We start from the raw sequence: 18,767 nt of genomic DNA, 5'->3' as shown, positions 1-18,767 counted from the left end.
CAGGAAGCAACCTGTGACCCCAAAAATGATGTCAGGGGGGAAATGGGAAAGGGGTGAACCAGAGCTCTTTCCACTCAGGCCCTCGTTACTCAGTGATGAGCTGAAGGTAGAGCGTTCTAGAAAGTGTGTGCTTCCTGCAGCGTTTCCATAGCTCTATCAGCATGCCCTGGCAGGAGGGGCTGTGGGAAGCTGTGGGGAGCTGTGCACTGTGTACCAGGTACATGTGCTTGTACTTGCGAACCTGGCAATCTGCAACTAAGAGACAAATAGTAAGGTTGTAATAATAAGGTCTTAATTGTAATGTAGACTGATGTGAGGGGAGGGAAGGAGTGACAGAGTGACTGAGGGGGGGAGGGGGGAGGGAGGGAGGGGGGAGGGAGGGAGGGGGGGGAGGGAAGGAGAGAGAGAGAGAGAGAGAGAGAGAGAGAGAGAGAGAGATTTCTATTCTGTACTTTTTATTTTGTAGTAGACTAAGCAATGATATAAGCAGCCAGAATAGAGAGGTTTCTGGGATCTCACAACAGGGACATGTAGATAGTATTGGCTTCAAGAGGGATCTTAAGGTGCTGCACACACAACATCTCCCTCTCTATGGCAGATGGTTAAGACTGGGCAGAAAGATCTCCCACGCCAGCGAGGCACATTTATAATGTTCACTATGGCCATCTCACTTGAATACATACTGATAGCATCCAGTGTGTTCTCCAGTACAAGAACAGAATTTAATAAGCATTATCAATAAATACTTCTCCTGCTGAAAGAAGAGAAGAACGGCCTTTCTATGCTGTCAATGCTGTTACAGTCTTGATCACACCAACAGCATTCACGACCATGACTCAACTCTTCAACAGAGCTGGAAACGGGAGTGTCAGGGTAGCAGAGGCCAGTGGAAGTCCGAGAATTTGAGGCCAGCCTGGTCTACATAGAGATTATAGGAGGGGTAGTAGGAAGAGGGGGTAAAGAAAGTGGGAGTGAGGGAAAGGAAAAGATCAATTGTTGTTTACCTTGATTTCTGATGTGGAGTTTCAGCACTGGGTACTCTTCATTATAAACAGTGATCTCTGTTCATAGTGATCTCAGCTCATATTGAGCTGCTTTGAAATTAGAGGCTCACTCAGATTCCCTCTGTTGAAAAATGAAATTCTGGTTTGCATTTCTCTAAACCCGTGGACACAATTCCTCCTCGAGGGTACAACTTGTTGAAACTCGGTTCTCCTTCCACGCTCATGAAGTGCTCCTGTGTGGGAGGCCACGGGCCAAATGAAGGTATGGTTCCGAGTGCAAAGCCGTACGTGCTCCAGTCTGCTGGGACCGCAGGGCTGATGGGGGTCTAAACTCGATGACACCGGGGCCTGCTATATGCTAGGGCACCTGCACCCTGGAGGCTCTCCGAGGTGGGGGATGACATAGCAGTGGAAGGTGGGTGCTTTTCCTGAGCCAACCATGCTGTCCGTGGTGGCGACGGATACCTCCTTCTTGGCCACCTGCGTCATGAATGTGGCGGACGGAAGTGAAATAAACGTGAAGAGAAGGAGAGGTAAGAATCGCGCGTGGCGCTTCAACCTCCTTTGAAAGTGAGCGCGGCAGGCAGTCCCAGTTTTTTTTTTTTTTTTTTTTTTTTTTTAAGTATCTGCTAAATCATTTCTGCAAGAGAATGTGTCCCAGGACAGATCTCCAACAGGAGAGCTTCTATTTACAAACCAGACATCCCTCCTACCCCAGCGGTGTGTTGTGCGCATGCAAATGTGATGAGAAGGAGTCAGACTTCTCAGGCTTTATCCTAGCTACTTAGCAAGCAAGCACGCTCTCTCAAAACCATGTTCTTCCTCCTCCCTCTCTTTTTGAGATACAATTACTGAAATTGCATGCAAATTAGACATGCCTTACTGGAAGAAACCAGAGGAAAAGACACTAATAATTTTAGCAGGGCAGAAGGTTCAAATTCAGGGCAGACCCCCAGCGGTCCTTCATTTGAATAGTCTCTGCTGTGGATATCCTGCTCACACCCTGCCTCCTACATTTCTGCTGGGCACTAGCCAGAACTCAGAGATATGAATTCAGAGGTGCGTTGATAGTGAGCCTGCGTTCTTGTTCCCTTCCCTAAGATTGCCTGTCCGTGGATTCAGAAGTTAGAAGAAGCCGGAGCCCTGGCTTCCTCCCGTGGACATTTCTGAGCACCAGTTTGGTGAGACTGCCACAGCTGGGTTTGCAATTTCATGCTTCAGATCCTTCTCGTTTGAGGCAGGGTCCCCCGCATTGCTGAAGAAGGCAGTGGGTCTTTGTCTGAGGTCACAGATTCCTGGCAACAGACCCTTCAGTTTGGGCTAGCTGGCTGCTGGAGGCCTGCCAAGCCTCACACCAAGAAAATGATGGCATTTAATTGGGGGCTTGGGGGGGGGGGGCTTGCTTTACATGAAAGAAATGAGGGAAATGAAAAAAATTTAATTCATGACTATGTAATAGGTGTAAAACACTTCAGCTACGTGGAGGTTGTCATTTGACAAAATAGGGGAGAAAAGGAAAGAAAAGAAAAAGGAAAGAGAGGAAAAGAAAAGAAAAAGCTGTCTTCTTGTTAGACCACAGTACAGCTACCTTGACCACTCTGGGCTTTGGCAGCCAAAGGCAACATGGAAGCTAAAAAGCCATTGCAATAAACCTCTGAGCTTTGCCCCATTAAAAACGTCAGAGTCATAAATCACAACTTTAATGACCGAGGAGGGAGGAGATCAATAAGTTTGGAGAAGCCATCTATAGAGGAGTCATATGGTGTTATTTAGCACAAGATCATGAAGGTGGCTGACATCTCCCAGCAAGACAGAGTTCAGTGTGAAGATCCACATCAGAACAAGAAGGTTGGATTAACTTTTAGGTCGGGAGTATTGGGGTAAAGGTTTCTAATTCTAGGCAATGATTGATCTTTGAAGTTGCAATTCGTTTAAAAATAAGCAAGCTTTTTATTTCCAACTTTTTTTTTTCATTTTTTTGCATCTTCAGACTGCAGGTTTTTTTTTTTAAATAAAAAAACTGGAAATTTCATCAGTTTTATTAGTCAGAGTGTTTTTTAAAACCATCCTTAAATTTGGCAACTATTTAACATGCGGAAACAACAGAAAGTCAAATTAAACAAAGGCTAAAACTGCCTGTTTAGGGCATGGATGTAAGAATAATGTGCCAAGAGATCTGTGGCTTCTGTCCCAGGATCAAACTGTCAAGCCCAAAGAAAACGATCCCGTAAAAGAAATAATCCAAGGCTTAGAATTATTCCTGCAGCTTTTTCTTCTGTCTTCCTTGCATCTTCGTACCTCCGAACTACAGCTGTGGTCGCAGACCTTCTCCCCAAGGGGAGAAGAAAAAAAGCAAAATCCCATATTTTATTAAGTTATTGATTTTAGCAGAAAGTTTCAAAATCGCCTTATTTAATGAGTTACACTTTACAATCACAAAAGATATAAACCGAGACACAGGGGTAGCCAGTAAAAGGTCTTTTGAGGTCTTGGTGGAACGTTTAGCAAGGACTGAAGATCACTTCTGATGCTCATTCTAAAAGAAATATTTTAAGCAAACCATAAAAGTAGGCTTGACCCTTCCATGAGCCTATCGTAAATCAACTGTTAAAGGAAGGGTAAAAACTGGGGAGGAGGTCAGAGGTGGCAGAGAGGCCACAGAGAAAGGACAGTGTGAGAAAGCAAGGGTGAAAACCAGAGAGGAGATAAGGCATCCGGGGCTGGGGCGCACTGTTCATTCCCAGCCTTCATCTGTGTCACAAAGGAAAGGAATGGCCACAGGGAAACCTCAAGACCAAAAGCAAAGGACAGATGCAAGGATAAAGTCCTTCACACTAGCAGCCAGAGGAAGGCTTGGACGTAAACACCAGCAAGCCCTCCAGAAAGCCCACAGCACCACCGGAAGCAGTGTTAGTGTCCCAGTCGCATTAGAAGGTAGACTTTAAAATATTCAGGAGGGACAGAAAACTTTCTGCAGGTGTGCTGTCTCACAGAGGTCATTTGCACTACATTCTGTTGATGGCTGGCATGTTTTTAATATTTTGCCAAACTGTCCTACACATACAAGAGACAGTTTGCTTCTCAAAGAGAAGAAAATGATACAGTGATTAATAACAAAAATAAAACTTGCTTTTATGTATATATATATTTAAGTGTTAAATTTGACCCGATCAACATGCCTAACCATTGTGTCCTCTGAGTGGAAGCAGGTTTGAAGCCCAGACAATTATCACAATTCACATTTAAATGAAAGCTGGCTGGATTGATTTGTAACGACACAATTTATTTGGTAATAATGGCATTCCTTGAGTTGAGCCAGCAAAACAAAGGTTGATTTACTCCCTAATAACAAAGACAAATGGCCCTTCTGCTGGCTTCCTCCTTCCTCTCTGGGTGAAGGGCCAGGCTGCCAGCCGACTCCTCTCCCTCTCAGCAGGGCCATTCTAGACTGACTTAGCATGCAATAGTCTGTATGATGTTTTCAAGTCTGGAGGACAAGACTGTCATCTGGACCGGGTCCAAAGATGTACCATTTCCTGGTGGCTGAGTGGAGAACGGCTGAAGAACGGCTGCTCTGAGATATGGTCTGACTGTGGATATGAGCCTTCTACGAAGACACACAGGCCGGTAGGAGTGACTGACTGGTGGACAGAAGGGACCAGAGTGACTCCTGCACAGAGTAGGCTGAGACCTACGAGCCCTTGAAAATGAGGTTCTCGGAGGTGACACTCGGCACAGGCAGTCACAGGGATCCTCTCGGTAGTGCCTCTGTTGAAATCACAGGAGGCGTGATCACGCTGGCGAAAAGTCTCGGGACCCTGAAACCAAACTAGGAGCAAGTGGCTTCCCGGCTGAGCTGGCCCCAGGTGACCACATCCCCTCACTTTCCTGGCCAGCTTTGCCTTGAGAGTCAGCAGCCTCCTTTCTAACTGGAGGTCTCCGCCTGAGAGCGGTCAGAGCATTTGGCTCGCCTCTCTCCCGCATACCACTCTGTTTTTTCAAGATCAATTGACATAATGAGAAGAGCTTAGATCAGAAGCCACCACTTGGGTAATTAAACCTCGAGACCTCATTTGCATGCGATTAAAACGTGATACAACCTATTCACTTAATGAGACAGAACAGCTCCCATTCAGTGCTTAGGAATATGCCAGGAAGATTGTCCGGCCTTCCTTTGCCGCATGGAAGTTGCTGGGGCCTGGGTGGGAGAGGTCTTCGCAACCTAAAAAGCCCAGGGCTCCAGTAAACCCCGTACACCGGCCTCGTGGCAGCCCCAGGTCGCAACAAGGACAACTGGAGGAGGCTGAAAAAAAATTGGCAACCTTGGTCATCTGACTTTGGACATTGTGCGGGATGTGAACAGCACGAGGGAGCAGTGAGGAGCTGAGGCGCTGAGAAGACTGCAGGGAAAACGAACAAGAGGGCGGAAACAAGGAGAAAACTAAATTGCAAAGTAGAAAAAGAAAATGAGGTACTCGGTTCTCCAGCTCCACTGCAGAGAACACTTCAGAACAGAAGAAAGAAAAGTACCAGAAAGAAAGAAAAACGAAAATTAAAAAAGGAAAATGTCAAAGGCAAGGGTGGGGGGGAGGAAAAAGGGGAAAACATTGTTCCCCTAACCACCCGAATTCCCCCCAAAGTTCATCCTACCTTGGGAAATCTATTTTTAAAATGATTTTTATCTTTCCTTGGAATTGCTATATACTTGAGCCTCTTCACGTGTTGGGACCCTTCTCCTCCCTCTGGCCATCTGTATTCATCTGTCTTGCTACTGGGCAGCCATGTCTCAGGTATAGACATTTACACACGCAGAGCACACCATTCTTGGTATTTGTGTTTCTGCGAGCTTGGCTTGTGTCGCTTGAGAAGTTAACCATAACATCGCTTTTCCACAGTCAAACAAGTAATCTACACAGGAGCTACCCAGTCCTGCCCACATTCTAGGGGTGAAGCGGAGTCTGTGGAAGGGATGCATAATGGATAAAGAAAGGGAAGGTCTTCACTGTTTCTCTTAAATCGCCAGGCTTGAAAAAAAAATCATTGAAGACCAAAGTGTTTTACTTAAGTAACTTTTTAAAGAATGGGATCTACAGGGAGCTAATAATCAAAGTATCTATAAAGTCTCATTTTTGTTTTGTTTTGTTTTGTTTTTGTTTTTGTTTTGTTTTTTTGTAATATGTGTTTCTAGAGCTTTCGGGATGTTTTTGTAAGGAGTTAGAATATTTGTTCCTTTTTAAAAGAGAACCACTTAGCTTATACTACAAAGTCTGGCAGGAAGATACTGCGCTGGCCAGGGTTACAAGGGTTGCTCCTGGGTTGATTCACTAATGTGCCATATTGGCATGTCTTACAATGATACCTCAAACACAGACCACTCTGTGTGGAAACAGAAAATTGTCATCACTAAAACAGATCTCCATTATTGCTAGTGTATATGATGCTTGTGCCCATGGGTACCGTGGAAGTTTTTAATAAATGTTTGGATATATTTGTTTGTTTGGTTTTCTTTTTACTTTTTTCCCATTTATTATTTATTCACTTTATATCTGATCACGGTTCCCCTCCCTCCTCACGCAGTCCCTCCCTCCACCTCCCCTCCCCTTTTCCTCTGAGTACCCCCTTCCACACTGGCAACACCAAGTCTCTGCAGGGCTAGGTACATCATCTCTGAGGCCAGACAAGGCATCCAGTTAGGGGAATGAAGTCCAAAGACAGGCTACAGCTTTAGGGACAGCCCCTGCTTCAGTTGTTGGAAACCCACGTGAAGACTGAGCTGTATCTCCTACATATGTGCAGGGGACTATGCCCAGCCTGTGGATGCTCTTTGGTTGATAGTTCAGTCTCTGAGAGCCCCGAGGGTCCAAGTTAGTTGACTCTGTTGGTTTTCCCATGGAGTTCCTATCTGCTTTAGGGCCCTCAATTCCACCCCCACCCCACCCCCTGATCTTCCATAAGAGTCTCTGCGCTCCATCCAATGTTTGGCTGTGGTCTCTGCATCTGTTTCTATCAGCTGCTGGATAGAAGTTATTCTAGGCTCCTGACTGCCAGTACAGCAGAGTATCATTGATAGTGTCAGGAATTGGTACTTACCCATGGGAAAAGTCGCAAGTTGGGCTGGTTAATTGATAGGCTATTCCCTCGGTCTCTGCTCCATCTTTGTCTCTGCATTTCTTGCAGACAGGACAAATTTTGGGTCAAAAGTTTTGTGGGTGGGTTGGTTGGTATCCTTATTCATCCACTAGGGTCCTGCAGGGCTATAGGAGGTGGCCTCTTCAGGTTCCATAACCCCACTGCTGTGAGTCTCAGCAAAGGTCACCTCTATAGACTTCTGGGAGCCTCCTCCAACACAGGTCTCTGGCACCTCCTAGAGATGCTCCCCCACTTACATCCTTGCCAGCTGCAGATTTCCATCCATTCTCCTGGCCCTCTGGTGCTCTCTCCTAGCTTTCCCTACACCTAATTCTGAACTCTCCCCCAATTCTCCTCCCCATCCCCTCTCCTACCCAGTTTCCTCCCTCCATCTGCTTCCTGTGATTATTTTATTCACCCTTCTAAGTGAGATTCAAGCAGCCTGGCTTGAGCCTTCCTTCTTTTTTAGCTTCTTTGGGTCTGTAGAGTATATCACGAATATTCTGTAGTTTATGGCTAATACCTACTTATCAGTGAGTACATACCATGCATGTCCTTTTGAGTCTGGGTTACCTCACTCAAGGATGATATTTTCTAGTTCGGTCCATTTGCCTGCAAAATTCATGATGTCCTTGTTTTTAATAGCTGAATAGTATTTCACAGTGTAAATGAACCACAGTTTCTGTATCCATTCTTAGGTTGAGGGATATCTGTATTGTTTTCAGTTTCTGGCTATTAAGAATCAAGCTGCTATGAACATAGTGGAACATGTGTCTTTGTAGTATAGTGGAACAACTTTTGGGAACATGCTCAGAAGTGGTAAAGCTGTATCTTCAGGTAGAACTATTTCCAATTTTCTGAGAAACTGCCAGATTGATTTCCAGAGTGGTTGTACGAGTTTGCACTACCACCAGCAAAGGAGGAGTGTTCCCCTTGCTCCACATCCTCCCCAGCATGAACCATCACTTTCTGATCTTAGCCATTCTGATGGGTATAAAATGGAATCTCAGAGTCATCTTGATTTGCATTTCCCGGATGACTAAGGATATTGAACGTTTCTTTAAGTGCTTCTCAACCATTCGAGATTTCTCTGTTGAGAATTCCGTTGAGCTCTGCACCCTGTTTTTTAAATTGGGTTATATGGTTTGTTGATGCCTATCTAACTTCTTGAGTTCTTGAGTCCAGCTTTATTTTAATTTAATTATTTTTTAAATTATCTGATCCATGGTGATCAGATAATCTCAATCTTCTTGTGTCTGTTGAGACTTGCTTTATGACAGATTATAGAGTCAATCTTAGAGAAAGTTCTGTGAGGTACTGAGAAGAAGGTATATTCTTTTGTATTTGAATGAGAGGTTATGTAGATATCTGTTAGGTCCATTTGGTTCATAACATCCACTAGCTTCATTGTTTCCCTGCTTAGTTTCTGTTTTGATGACCTGTTCATTGGTGAGAGTAGAGGATTGAAGTTCCCCACTATTAATGTGTGGGGTTCAATATGTATGTGATTTAAGCTTCAGTAATTTTTTATGAATTTTTCAGTGGGTGCCTTTGCATTTGGGGCACAAATGTTCAGAATTGAGAGTTCATCATGGTGGACTTTTCCTTTGATGAATGTGAAGTGTCCTTCCCCATCTCTTTTGATTACTCTTGGTTGAAAGTCTATTTTATTAGATATTAGAACGGCTACTCCAGATTGTCTCTTGGGTCCATTTGATTGGAAAACCTTTTTCCAGCCCTTAATTCTGAAGTAGTGGCTGTCATTGTTGTTGAAATGTGTTTCTTGTATGCAGCCAAATGTTGGATCCTGTTTATGCATCCATTCTATAAGGCTGTGGTTTTTTTATTGGTGAATTCAGTTCGTTAATATTGAGAGATATTAATAACCAAAGATTTTTAGTTCCTGTTATTTTGTTGTGGTTGTTGTTGTTGTTGGTGGTGGTGGTAGTGTGTGTGTGTGTGTGTGTGTGTGTCTTCTTTTGGTTTTGCTAGCAAATAATTAATTTCTTCTGTTTTACTGGGTGTAGTTACCCTCCTTGTATTGGAGTTTTCCTCTGTAGGGCTGGACTAGTACAGAGACATTGTTTAAATTTGGTTTTGTAACAAAATATCTTGGTTTCTCCACCTATGGTAATTGAAATTTTGCTAGGTATAATACTCTGGGATGACATCTGTGGTCTCCTAGGGTCTGCAGGCTATCTGTCCAGGAGCTTCTGGCTTTTAGAGTCTCTATTGAGAAGTCAGGTGAAATTCTGATAGGCCTGCTTTGTATGTTTTTTTGGCCTTTTTCCTATGCAGCTTTTAATATTCTTTCTTTGTTTTGTGCATTTAGTGTTTTGATCATTATGTGGTAGGAGGATTTTCTTTTCTGGTCTAATCTACTTGGTGTTTTTTAAGCTTCTTGTACATTTATAGCCATCTCTTTTTTTAGATTAAGGAACTTTTCTTCTATGATTTTGTTGAAGGTATTTTCTGGTCCTTTGATCTGGGAATCATTTCCCTCTTCTATTCCTATTATTCTTAAGTTTGACCTTTTCATAGTGTTCCAAATTTCCTGAATGTTTTGTGTTAAAAAATATTTTAGATTTGGCATTTTCTTTGACTGGTGAATCAGTTTATTTTATTGTATCTTATATGCCTGAGATTCTCTTCTATCTCTTGTATTCTGTTGGTGATGCTTGCGTCTGCAGCTCCTGATCTCTTTCCTAGGTTTTCCATCACTGGGGTTGCCCCAGACTGTGTTTTCTTTTTTGCTTCTATTTTCCTTTTCAGATCTTGAACGCCTTTATTCATTTTCTTCACCCATTTGATTGCATTTTCCTGTATTTCTATAAGATGTTTATTTATTTCCTCCTTAAAGGCCTCTGTCATCAACTTAGCCTATTGTGCTATAAAGCATTGAAAATCAGCCTGTTGTCATGGGTCAGCACCAAAGGTTCTAAGAACCTTGCTATGGTGCACTTATACAGTTTCAGATAGGTAACTACAGATGTGGCTGTGGGCACATTCATAATGATAAAATCAGGTAAGCACATGCCATTTTACAGGGTGGGGAGCTTTACCAATTCTTCGCTTGCCCAGCACACAAACTGGCTTGCCCTGGTGAGACTTGGGGCCTCATGAGTACCCCTACTGCTGCTCAAATTTCACGGAAGCTGCACCCCCACTTTTCCTAACAGTGCACCCAGGAAGCTTGCACATCTTCAGTTTTTCCATAAGTGGATAGCTCTCTTGGCCCATAAAAAAAGAAATCCTTTTGTCCAAAGTTGAGTTAGGTGTTTGGACTAAAGCATAGAACTGTTAGATTTTTAGGACTTTGTTTTGTCTATGCTAATTTTGTGAAAGTTTAGTTCTTTGGTTATCCAGATTAACAAAGATAAATTTTAAAATATAATTTTTTTTAAAAAATCACTTTTTTTTTTAATAGCAAGGGGCTGGCAAGGTGGCTCAGCAGCTAAGAGCTCTTTCTGCTCTCTTAGAGAACTGAGTTTAGTTCTCAGCATCTGCACTGGCAAGTTCATAACCACTTGTCACCCTGTTACTCCAGCTCTGAGGGACCCAGTGACTTCTGGCCTCAGTGGCATCCACAAGCACTTAGCAGATGCTCAAAAGACACACACACACACAGACACACATATGTGTGTGTGTCTGTGTGTGTGTGTATGCTTGTAAATGTAAAGTTTTTACATTTTTTAAACTTAAAAGGAAACAGCAAACACTACATAAAGAAATGGCCTCATCCCGTTGTACATAGCTAAGTACTATTAGCAATGACTGTAGTTGTAAATGAAGAATTTATAATATTTGAAAATTTATTTCTGCTAATTGTAAGACAATCTAAGTTGACTCACTTGGGCATTTTTTTTTTGAGTTGTGACACAGTTAGTAATTCATTTTTATATATAAATATTTATATATATTTATTCAGTCTTCCCTCATTAATCTGCCACAAAAAATCTTTTATTTTTTTTTTAATGGACCAGTTATTTCCCCCCCAGAAATAACCTTGTCATTGTTAGTAAGTTTCCCTATGATATCGGCATGCCTTATGAAATATCCATTCTGAGTAAAAGTTATTTATTTTTACTAAAGAAAAAAAAATGCCATGATTCTTTTTTCTTTCAAATAATGATCTCTCCTATAGCCTTAACTAAGAAGGTGGTATTAGCATGGCCATTTAACAGTGAAGGAGGCCCAGACTCAAGAAGGAAGTCACTTGTCTAAGGACACGGGAAGAGAGAGAGGCCAGGAGTAGAACACCCAGACAGGTCCAGAGATTCTAACTCTACCGTAGCCAACTCCCATGACGCCAGACAGACTTTGGTCACAAATTCTTTTGGAAAGTTGTAGATCACTGATGGCAGATTCTAAATCTGGAATTCCATAGAAACCTAGAGAAGCATTCCTTAGAAGAGAGAGGGGTGACCCTTTGGCCGTGGGCTTGGAGTCACCACGATTCCCAGCAAAGCTAATGATGCTTCATTCTGCTTCCTCTAGTGGGGACACAGGCATGATTAGAAAGGCTTTTCCTTTCATGGCCCTCGAAATGTTTAGTGATGAAAGTAGATGGCCAGACATACTTCTATTTGGTTCTAAAGCCCTGACTTCTGAGCCTGAAGAAACCTAGAGTCTACCACCTCTGTATCCCCTCTGTGTAAGCAGAGACCAGGCTGCTGGAATCTTCTGCCCCTTCCTCTGCTCTGATCAACACAGAGTAAACAAGGGAGAGCAGGGGAGATCAGCTGAGTGTTAACCCAGGGCTTATGCCTTACTTGAGCCTGTGATCAACCTAGTTAGGGGCTGAAATCCCCTGTGACTCATTGACATTCAGGAAGGGCACATGGAGCTTTGAGGAAGAAATGTACAGTGTGAGGTACATTCCCCAGCATGTAGACACACAGAGACGGGGGGGGGGGGTGTATAAGTGGGGCACGATAGGTGTCAAGTCAAGAAGAGGAGTGCAGATAGCTTGGTGGATGGTCATAACGAAACACAAAATGTTTGCATTTTAAACTGGAGTATACAAAGAAAAAAAATCGCTTTTTCCAAAGCTACCCCAAAGTGGGTGACTGTTGCTTGCCTGTTCTTTCATTGGCGAGAATTCTGGGAGTTGACTGGACCCTAACACAGCAGTACTCCCCAAAGCTCAGACTCTGGTCTCTGTTCTCACACAGGGTGGGTGGCAGCTGAGGACTCCAAAGCTCTCTCCTTGGGCAACCTGAGGGAATCTCAGGGCTTGCCCAGACCGGCTTCACAAGGCACTTTTTATTTTGTGTCTAGTATGATTAATCTAATTTGTTTCAGGTTCTGGGAAACAGGCTATACTACAAGGTAGCCTTCTGGAAATGTAGGAGAACTTACATCCAAAAATTCTTGAGCAAATTAGATGTTAAAGAGCCGATTGTTTCAAAGTTAACAAGCTGCTACCCAGGGAAAGGCAAGCCTGAAGATGATTCAGATGTTTAGGAGAAGTAGGGTCTTGGGCTCCATGTCCTTGGTCCTTTGTGAGTTTTCCTGGATTTTTTTAAATCTGTCCCCAAAGGTGTCACCATTTGGGAGAGACTCACCTGGACTAGAGGTAGGTCTGTTACACTATGGCAGAGCCCTTTCCATGTATACCTGCAGCCCCTGGAGCAGTAGGCCCTGCCACAAAGAGATGGTTCAGTGGTTCAGCGTGTATACTGCTTTTGCAGAGGACCCATGTTCAGTTCCTAGAATCCATATCAGGCAGCTCACGACCATCTGTAACTCCAGTTCCAGGGTGTCTGAAACCCTCTCCTGGTTTCTGCAGATAGTGACATGCCTCTCTCTCTCTCTCTCTCTCTCTCTCTCTCTCTCTCTCTCTCTCAACAGACAAAATGGCTTCCTGAGTGTGATGGTTCGAATAAGCTTGGCCGATGGAAAATGGCACTATTAGGAGGTGTGGTCTTGTTGGAGTGGGTGTGGCCTTGTTACAGGAAGTATGTCATTGTGGGGGTGGGCTTTGAGGTCTCCTAGTGGTCAAGCTCCATCCAGCTCTGAAGAGAGTCTCCTCATGGCCACCTTCAGAAGATAGTCCTCTTCTAGCTGCCTTTGGATCAAGACGTAGAACTTCCAGCTTCTCCTGCATCATGTTTACCTGCATGCTGCCTTGCTTCCTGCCCATGATGACAGTGGACCAAACCTTTCGAACTGTAGTCCAGCCACAATTAAACGTATGCCTTTATAAGAGTGGTCTTGGTCATGTTGTCTTCTTCACAGCAATGAACCCAAATGAAGGCACCAGGTAAGATAAGCATGGCCCACCACCTAATGGGAAAGTGTTTCAGAAACTCTATCCTTCAGTTTCTGGCATCCTCGACATCTTGAGTCTGTGATGCTGACAGATCTGTCAATCAGTCTCCAGGGTGTGTATTGATACAATTGTCCTCCTCTGGTCCAGACAGAATTTGACAGGATAGTTTTAGGACACAGTTCTGCCAGTCCAAGATGGCATGGGATCTGGTACTCATTGATTAAGGTAGGGTGGTGAGGTCGTGAATGCCAGGGGTTCACCTCCCATCTCCCTGTCCCTCCATGCTGGGATGATAGGAACAACCCACCATGCTCAGCATTTTGTATGGAAGCTGGAGATTGAATGCAGGTCCTGAGCAGGCTTAAAGCCATCTCTCCTGTCCCAGAAAGTATTATTTGTTTCTTTTGAGGTTTTTGTCTGTTTGATTGTTTTCCTTAAGACATATTTCCATCATCTAAGACAGGATTGAACACCCAAACCAAATGTCTCTAAAAGCCACAGATTAAGATCTCCGTTTCTCCCCCGATAGATCTCTTAGCTGTCCAGGCAAACAACTGAGGTTGCAGGTGCCTGAATACACATTGTACTTGAGAGGAGATGGCCCAGGAGAAGATATTTTGGCAAGTATATATTGAGTTTAGTTTCTCAGTTATCCTCTGAAGGCAATCACACTTATACACAGAATCATGTGTCATGTTATACCTCAACAGTCATACAGCCAGGCAGCTATTTATTCTCAAAGCAGCCTTCTTTGAATTCATATAAAACACAATTTAACCTCTCTTTCCTTTCTAGGAAAGAAAAAAAAAAACCTCAAAATAGAAACCACCTTGTAACAACTTTGTTTTAAAATCAGAAAATGCATACCATCTACCCGTACCAAAAAAAAAAAAAAATGGAAAAGATTAAAAACTCTCCCAGGAGCGTGGAGTGTGGAATGCAGTACTTAGTTCAGAACTGCATCCCAAGAGACAGCAGTGTCATCAGCAAAGCACGGGCATGGTCTGATACCAAAGCTGGAGGATCTGATCTCAAGTGCAGCCAGCCAGCCTCAAGGTCACCACCCCTTCACAGACGTTCACACCTTTCAAGGGCTCCAGTGTCTGCCCAACCTTCTGGAAAACGACCAATATGGTTGACCAAATCATTTGATCAACAAAGCAGCCATTGTTGTGCCCTGTAAGATCCAAAATAAAGACATGAGAGACATAAGAAAAACAGTTCTCCCGAGAGAAGCTTGTTCTTAGCAAAACCATGAGAAGGGTTCAACCCAGGAGAACCCTTCTGCACGGGGACTATGGTGCACGAGGAAGTGCAGACTGCACAACCACTTAGCTCTCTGAGGCTTGGCTGATAGATGGCCACCCCAGCTATAGACTAGAGGACAGGAATGAGTTTCCAATAAAAGGGTCCACCTCAGCCACCTTCACAATCAGGTCAGGAAGACCAGATTGGATTTTTGCCTGCAAAATCCTACCCTCCCTTTCAGCAACATAACAACTCATGGACACAAGTTCATTTAGCCAATAGAGTTAAAGAGTTTAACCTCCCCTGAGTTCATTTAGCCAAGACAGCCAATGAGTTTTAACCTCCCCCCACCCAGTTCTTGCTGTAGGAGGCAGGATAGAGTTTGTACACATACCAACTGAATTCAGACATTTAAAACAAGTTCTTGTTACCTGATCACCAGCATTTAAAAAACATTATGTATGTTCTGACGTTCCAGGAAGAAGAAACAAACAAACAACCTCATGTAGCTAGAGTCTCCGATGCCATAATTTAGAATTTGAGGAGAAATTCTTTCGTGTGAACTTGTTTGAACTAGTACTTGGACCTTAGGCAGCCACAGTGAACACACCCTGAAGAGCTTTCCAAAAGGGTGTCTATGAATGTGTGTGCTGAAGGACTTTCTCATTGGCTTTCCTCCCCTGGTCTGTAAGCCTCCTGAGAGGGAGGGAGACCTTGATTACAACAGTTTGATTAACACAGCCTTTCTCTGGGAATCTGGAGCAGGGTTAAGTATTCTGAGCAGTATAAACACCTGGTGAATGAATAAATGAATGAATGAATGAATGAATGAACGAATCTGAGATTTTTTGTGTACTGTGTGATTAACTAGGTGACTCTCTTTCAAGGTGAAGCACTGCTGGGTTGCTCAGGTAACCTAGAGGGTTTTGGGTAAAACCACAGTGGTCACTCCAGGGTATATCCTTTAGTGCCTTTTCATGTCTGTCTGGGTCGTGTTTCTCAAAGCTAAACTAGTCTCTTCCCTTTTGGACTTAAACAGTGAAACTACAACATTTTTATGGTACTTTCTTTATAGAAATGGAAACATGTCTTGGTCCTTTGACTGCCCCAGTGACGACTTTGGACAACAGACTAGGTAGGCGACCAAGACATCTTGATTCAGTTGATACAAAAAAAAAAAAAAAAAATCCCAGGCAGATATCCCCGAGGCCAGAAAATCAGCCCACAGGTCTTTCTGAAGCCCCTTCTGTTCATCCATAGGATGGAGACTTAGGCCAGGTAAAATCTGATGAGGTTGATCTACCGTGTCATGTCCATCTCAATTTGAATAGTCGGAGACTCCTGCCTCACCTTCTCTTAGGTACCACAATAAGGAAGCTACATGAATGAGCTTCCTTAATCAGTGCTGGATTCTACTGATGTGAAGGCAAAGGAGACAGGAAGCCAGTGATAGATGGCCCTTCATTCCAAGCAAGATGGTAGCCAGAAGCCAAAAGGGGTCCCACCCAGGAGGGGGCTCATAGCATCTCCGGAATGGGCATAATACCTTTTAAGGTCTCTTATTAGACCTGAATACATTTGAGTAGACAGACAAACAGGTCTGCTGCCAATACCACTAAATTACCAAAGGAGATGGGGCTGCCCAAAGACAAGTAGACTTGGTGTCAATGCCTCTGTAGTAGAGCCTTGGGATTTGGGCAGATATTAAGTGGTGGTTGTTCGATACACAGTGACCAGCTAGTCCTGGTGTGCCTGACATTTCTCAACTTTAATAGTAAATCTCTCAAGTCTCAGGAAAGCCCATGCTCAGGACAAACTGGGACAGTCTTTAAACTTTAAAGACAGTGACAAGCTGGGCTGGACTAGGCTTCCCTTGGCAAAGCTGTATGGCTTACCTATCTGGTCTGTAGAACCCGCATACAGCCAGCAAATAGGAGGCTTCCTAGCAGAACAATCATTATATTTTTGGATTACTTAATTTCCCCCTTCAAATGTCTGCCTGAATAATAAGTTAACACAAAACTACAAGGTGAATAGAAAACAATTCAAATCAAATTTAAAAGGCAAAAGATTTTTGAATCATGGGCTCATTGAAGCTATCCTTTTCTCCAAATGGTTTGCCAAGTGACTAGCTTCAAACATATTGCTCCACACCAAGGAGGCAAGGTGAGAGAACAGATGTTTTGGTGTGCAGAGATAACAAGACAGACAAACAAAGAAATACTGCAGAGGGGAATGATGACCCAAATTATTGTCCCTTCCTTTCAAAAAGGAGAAAATTTGTGCAGAGCTAGCCCGCTATTTGATTGATTCTGCTGTAAATTCACTTTGCACTTTGAGAAATTTCCCCCAATGAAACACACACACACACACACACACACACACACACACACACACACACACGGCAGGGGGAGTGTCTCCAGAGAGAGAAGAATGCACAGCCCACAGTCCGGAGCATATTTAATATGCTGTTTTTACAGCAGCCACTGGTTTCAAAGAACTTTAACCCCGTTGTGTAAATGCGTCACCAGGAACATACCCAGGTTGTCATGGCAACAACCTCAGTGCAAGGCCCTTTGCTCCGTTGAACGGGTGTCAGCTTTCAGTCTCCTTGCATTCCAGGCTGGCATCAACCCCAGGCTACAGCTCAGACTTCATTAGAGGCCCCATGAAGGACTGGGAAAGAATCCTGAGTAATTCCGAGAACTTCGAGGCAGCTTTCCATGAACACACCTGAGGGGAGAGCCGGGGAAATGGAGCGGGAAGGAGCACACTAAGCAAGGCTGAGCTGGCCTGTTCCTCAGAGAAACCTGGATAGACCACGCAGCCTTTTCCTAGCTAATTTTAGGCACATCCATTGTCTCAGCTGGAAGAGACAACAACTAAACTGCTATCTGGAAGTTTACCCCTAGAGTCACATGACCAATGCATGCTGCAGGTGCAGGGGCAGCTCCTGAGTGCTGCTCAAAGGCTGACAGAATCCTGCAGCCAATCCTGCAGCCTGGTACAACTTTCCTGACATATGGTTTTAAATAATGTGTTCAAAAACATGGCTCAGAAAAATCTGATAGTCATGTGGTTCTTGAAATGCTCTGGACAAAAAGGGACATTAGCTTGACTAATGCTATCTATATAGACACACACACACACACACACACACACACACACACACACACACACAGCTAATGTTCGCTTGGCCAGCTACTACAGACAGGATTTACAATCAAATGTTTCTGAAACAACTAGCTTCTCAATTGTCTATGTGATCATGGGTTGTGGTCATGATAGCCCTAATACATTCTCAAATTTCTTCAAAGGAAGGTCTGTTTGACCAAAGTTATATACACATGATTTATCTGAAGAAGCACATTCTTGTTTTATTTGTTTATTGTATTTACTATTGTATCATTTATTTATTATACAAGGAACTTTCCAAAACGGTCCTCAGCCAGAAGGTCTGAAGCACAGAATAAATGCAGCCATCAGGATGGAAAGGGAACACTTGAAAAACCAAAATTTACTCAGAATCATCCATATGGGGGTGACAGAAATGAGCTCCCACCAAGCTCAGAAACAAGCAAAATAAATCAGAGGAGTGTGACAACCCGTGTTTAATAAACTGATCAAACAGGGAAAAAAAAGATGAGTCAACTTTGAATGGTTTTTCTACACTTAGAAATCCTTATTCTGTCACCATGTCTATGAGCACAGACCAGGCGACTGCCCCATAAAGACCTGCAGTGGTAGGTCACAGCCTGCAGTTCCATTCTCTTCTGTCTTGCCCTGGAATGTATGCAGTCCCAGGTCCTCATTTGGCACATGGATATATGTGTGTGTGTGTGTGTGTGTGTACACATTTGGTGTTATTTTTCTCTCTGTGTTCCCACACTAACAAAACTCCTTGAGACAAATTGTATTGTTATAAAATACAATCTCCTTTGTAATGAAATGGTGTCCAGGAACTGTGACTTGGCCACTGGTGACCCATTTTTTTTTAAATGATTGGATTATGTTTTCTCTATGGACATTTTTTTTCTTTCCTAGAATTGGTCCAGAAAAAAAAAAAATCAGTATTTGGTAAACTTACTAAGAAAACTCAGTCAAGGAACAAG

The 18,767-nt window shown here is 43.4% G+C and overlaps 2 long non-coding RNA genes across 2 annotated transcripts in view; one reads left to right on the top strand and one right to left on the bottom strand.

The window, feature by feature from the left end:
- The first annotated feature begins 1,450 nt into the window (after positions 1-1,450).
- Gm46420 lies at positions 1,451-13,341 on the top strand. Its single transcript, XR_001780977.1, has 2 exons — positions 1,451-1,537; positions 12,987-13,341. It is a non-coding gene; the product is annotated as a predicted gene, 46420 (long non-coding RNA).
- Positions 11,198-18,767, bottom strand: part of A530065N20Rik (RIKEN cDNA A530046M15 gene) — an 86,959-nt gene continuing 79,389 nt past the window's right edge. Inside the window, exons 2-3 of the long non-coding RNA NR_046142.1 lie at positions 17,195-17,388; positions 11,198-14,584 (exon numbers count right to left, since the gene is read on the bottom strand). This is a non-coding gene — a long non-coding RNA (RIKEN cDNA A530046M15 gene). The remainder of the gene's footprint in view (positions 14,585-17,194; positions 17,389-18,767) is intronic.

The sequence above is a fragment of the Mus musculus genome, chromosome 13, assembly GCF_000001635.26.
Source record: "Mus musculus strain C57BL/6J chromosome 13, GRCm38.p6 C57BL/6J".
In the NCBI taxonomy this organism is placed as follows: domain Eukaryota; kingdom Metazoa; phylum Chordata; class Mammalia; order Rodentia; family Muridae; genus Mus; species Mus musculus.
Note: the sequence above shows the minus strand (reverse complement) of the source record. Positions and strands in the feature narration are given on the sequence as shown.